The sequence below is a fragment of the Mus musculus genome, chromosome X (assembly GCF_000001635.26).
Source record: "Mus musculus strain C57BL/6J chromosome X, GRCm38.p6 C57BL/6J".
NCBI classification, from domain to species: Eukaryota; Metazoa; Chordata; class Mammalia; order Rodentia; family Muridae; genus Mus; species Mus musculus.
The window spans coordinates 109909809-109914583 of NC_000086.7; the positions used below are offsets into that span (position 1 = coordinate 109909809).

Below are 4775 nucleotides of genomic sequence, written 5' to 3' on the forward strand. Positions count from 1 at the left end.
CCAAGAAGTGGGAGTGGGTGGGTAGGGGATTTGGGAGGGAGGGTCTGGGGGACTTTTGGGATAGCATTTGAAATGTAAATGAAAAAAATACCTAATTAAAAATAAATTTAAAAACATATATTTAAAAAAAATATTTCAAATTGTGCCATTCATGAAATTTAAGAAGAGTAACTCTTAATTTCATTTACATGTATTGTATTTGTGATGCATAGAAGATGCATTGTTTAGGTTTATGTTGTATCCTGCAAAGTTGTTGAATTTGCTAGTTCTTAAATAATAGTGCCAGACAATGTCTGAGGGCTGAAGGGTAGCAGACGTTTCCACAGCTGCCTACCTGCACCTTGAGTGCCCTGCACTGCCTTTCGTGGAAGTCTGAGCAGGCTGTACAGTTTTCCTCCTTGTTCCTGCAGCCATGTCCACGAAAGAGAATGCTAACTTACCAGCTGCCTGACTTAACAGATTCAAGAACAAGGGGAAGGACAGTACAGAAATGTGTCGCTGTGGAATAGAAGTTAATGTGGAACCCAGGAAAGCTAAAAATGATGAGCAGATGCTGAAAAGGAGAAATTTCAGCTCCTTTCCTGATGATGATACTTTTCTGCTACAGGAAAACCAGAACAACCAGGGTACTGTAAATTGGTCTGTTGAGGACACTGTTAAAGGCATAAACAGTAACAATTTGGAAAGCCAGCTCCAAACTACTCAAGCTGCTCAGAAATTGCTTTCTAGAGAGAAACAGCCTCCTATAGACAACATCATCCGGGCTGGTTTGATCCCAATATTTATGTCCTTCTTGGGCAAAACTGGTTGTAGTCCTATTAAGTTTGAGTCTGCTTGGGCACTCACCAACATTGCTTCTGGAACATCTGAACAGACCAATGCCGTGGTGGATGGAGGTCCTATGCCAGCATTTATTTCTCTCTTGGCATCTCTTCATGCTCACATCAGCGAGCAAGCTGTTTGGGCTCTTGGAACCATTGCAGGTAATATTTCAGCTTTCCAAAACTTAGTTATCAAACATGGTGCGATTGACCCATTGTTGACATTTCTTGCAGTTCCTGATCTGCCATCCTTGACATGTGGTTACTTACATAATCTTACCTGGACACTTTCAAACCTTTGTCAAAACAAGAACCCTGCATTTTCCTTAGAGGCTGTTGAGCAGATTCTTCCTACTTTAGTTCGACTCCTGCACCACAATGATCCAGAAGTACTAGCAGATTCCTGCTGGGCCATTTCCTACCTGACTGATGGTCCAAATGAGCTCATTGAGATGGTTGTGAAGAAAGGAGTTGTTCCCCAACTTGTGAAGCTTCTAGGAGCTACTGAACTGCCCACTGTGACTCCCACACTAAGAAGAGCCATAGGTTATATTGTCACTGGAACAGATGAACAGACTCAGAAAGTGATAGATGCAGGAGCACTTGCAGTCCCCAAAACAAACATTCAGAAGGAGGCCACATGGACAATGTCGAACATTACAGCTGGACGCCAGGACCAGATACAGCAAGTTGTGAATCACAGCCTAGTCCCCCTTCTTATTGGTGTCCTCTCTAAGGCCGACTTTAAGACACAGAAGGAGGCCGCGTGAGCTATAACCAACTCTACCAGCGGTAGGACTGTTGAGCAGATTGTGTATCTTGTTCATTGTGGGATAATAGAACCTTTGATGAACTTCTTGAGTGCAAAAGATACCAAGATTATTTAGGTTATTCTTGATGCCATTTCAAATATCTTTCAGGCTGCAGAGAAACTAGGTGAGACAGAAAAGCTCAGAATAATGATTGAAGAGTGTAGAGGCTTGGATAAAATTGAAGCACTACCGAGCCATGAAAATGAGTCTGTATATAGGGCTTCATTGAACTTAATTGAGAAGTACTTCTCAGTGGAGGAAGATCAAACTGTGGTGCCAGAAACTCCCTCTGAAGGCTTCGTTCAGGATGGAGCTCCCGGGACATTTAACTTCTAATGTCCAGCCAAGGCACAAAGTTGTTAGCTATGTGCTGTGCTATTCTGTGTTCTCATAGATTTGTCTTACTCTCTCTACTAAGCACTCTTTTTAAATGTTGTTTGTTATTGTAGCACTTTTTACAAAAGAAACGATACTTGAACAGTTATAAACTGTACATACTCTATGAAGCTGTCCTCCGAATTTATTTCTATGTGGAATTTCGTACCCTGTCATGTCCTGTAAATAAAGATTAAAGTTCCATTCTTTCAAAAAAAAAATAGTGCCAAATGGAGCTCTGAAAGAATTTGAGATAAAATGTGCAGGTCTATATAGGAGGATTTGGAGAGAAGAAAGGTAGAGGGACATGTTTTTATAAATTATAATATCAAAAAATGAAACGAAAATTCATGTGTTCATTTCAGTTGTATGTTAATAAAATCCAGCTATCTGCAGAGACAGATTTACTCACATCCTTTAATCTTTTAGTTGCTAGATCCCCTAAATATATTTTGCTATCTAATAATTCTAATTATGACTTCCAATTAGTTGTTAAAAATCAGTGACAAAATTTATTATGTGTATCAGATTCCTGATATCTTAGTAATGGGTATAATTTGTTAAACCATTACAGATACTGTAATTGTATGTTTGTGATATATTACCTTAATTTTGTTAAAACACATTCATTTTATATTTAGAATATTGAGTTTTTTCATAAAAGGATATCTATGAGAAAATTTTGTCTATATTTTTTGATGAAACATTTTGAGAAAACATCATTCTATGTAGCCCTGGTTTACTTGGTGTTTACTAGGATGCCCGTGCTCACCTTGAGCCCAGGCTTGTGGCAATATTTCTGCCTCAGTATGCTAATTTTTTCTTTACAAGTGTAAACTGCTATATTCTTAATCTTGTCTATAACTGTCCATATAATCTTAATTTAGTAACTTGTTTTATTAACACAGGTTAAACTGTCATTGATTTGGATAGCCTCTGCTAGCCTTGCATTTATGAGTTAAATCTTATTGATCACAGAACATGATTTTTTTAATGTGTTTGATGTTTATTCTTCTTCAGAGCAACTCTTTGTAGATTGTACATCTGAGCTTGCTCCTCATTCCTTATAGTGGTTTTCAATTTTCATTTGTTGTAATGTCATAGTTTGGTTTTGCCTTAAGGGAAATAATGACCCTTGTAAAGTTAGCTTGAAATTTTCAATTTGATGCTGGGAATTGAACTCAAGACTACCTCTGGAAGAGCAGTCTGTGCTCTTAGTCCCTGAACCATCTCTCCAGTGCCTCTGAGGATTTTATATGTAAAGATTGCTGCATCATTTTCCTTTTGCTCTCACTTTTCCAACTCTTGTGTACTGTTCAACCAACTACTTTACAATTTATGACCCCTTCTTCTGTAATTATTTTTATTTACACACACACACACACACACACACACACACACAAACACACACACTCTAGTAGCAGCTTCTCCTCTGTTCTATGATCTTTCCAGTCACTAGTCCTAGTTTATAGTACTAGATATTAGTTTCTTTGTATTGATCAGGTCTTAAATACAAATGTTGGTTATAGCCAAGTTTAATAATGCCCCCAAGATATACCTAGATAAACATATATAGATGTAGATGATATAGATATATAGAGAAAGAAAGAGATAGAGTTTACAATGAGCATTGCTCTTATTCAAATATGTTTATGGCTGACCATTTAAGAATAGGGTTTGTTTCTGTTAAAAAAAACTGATTTTTCCTTATCAATAGCATTTGCCTTCTTATAACTCTCCATCTAGGTATGGGTTACAAAGAAAAAGTGTTATGTTTTTCTCCATCCATGTTTACATATTGTTTGGTGTTGCCATTCTGTGAGTGTTGCTTATGTAATCATGTTGTGTTTTCATGAGTTCACTGCCATGTCTAGAAGATGCTATCTCACAATACATGGCCTAGTCCTATAACTTTTACACCATTTCTCATTCTTCACTCAGAATGTTACCAGAGTCTTAGGTGTAGGATTGTGGTTTAGATGTATTAATTAGTGGTAAGCAGGCCATGGTCACTTATGCTCTCCATTTTAGTCATTTACTTTTTGCTAGGTTTACATTGTAATTAAAATAAATGACGAAAGTCTAAATTAATGCTGAATTTCTTAGCTTTCATTTATTTTATATGTTTGTGTTTATAAACATAAACTCTTTAGGTACTTAATATTCTTGTGGTATCTTATTGCTATTCTTGTGGTGTTTTATTGTGGTTACCATGATAATTTTGTCACATAAAATATGGCAAAATTTATTGATACTTTCTCATTTTCTACCTTTTTAAGATGTTCTAAAAGATGAATGATATTACTTCAAAATTTGGTAAAGTACATCATTGAATACTTGCTTCTAAACCTTTTATATCTCATTTCCTAATTGTTAATTGAAACTTTAAGCCTATCATAGGTATTTATTTCTTATTTATCCAGTTTCAGTAATTTTTATTTATTTGAAGGAATTTGTCTAAATATTTAATAAGTACAAAAATGATTCAACATCTTTGCCTAACAGTGCAATGGAAAAAATGTGTTGAAATCCCATCTCATTTCAATTATAATTACAGGCCACCATTGTTTTAAAGAGGAAAGAAAAGAAAAGTCTCAGTGTTGATGTAGGAGAAAAGGAGCCCTTATTCACAGACAAGAAGGCAAACTATTGTTGCTAGGATGGAAATTAATATGAGGGTTTAAAAAAAAACATTGAATTAATCTATGATCCTGCTATGCAATTTTTGGGTATATACCACTAAAATCAAAGCAGCATTAAAAGAAGT

General features: G+C 36.0%; 1 pseudogene; it reads left to right on the forward strand.

Annotated features, from left to right (window-relative positions):
- On the forward strand, positions 287-2218 carry Gm4991 (predicted gene 4991; annotated as a pseudogene).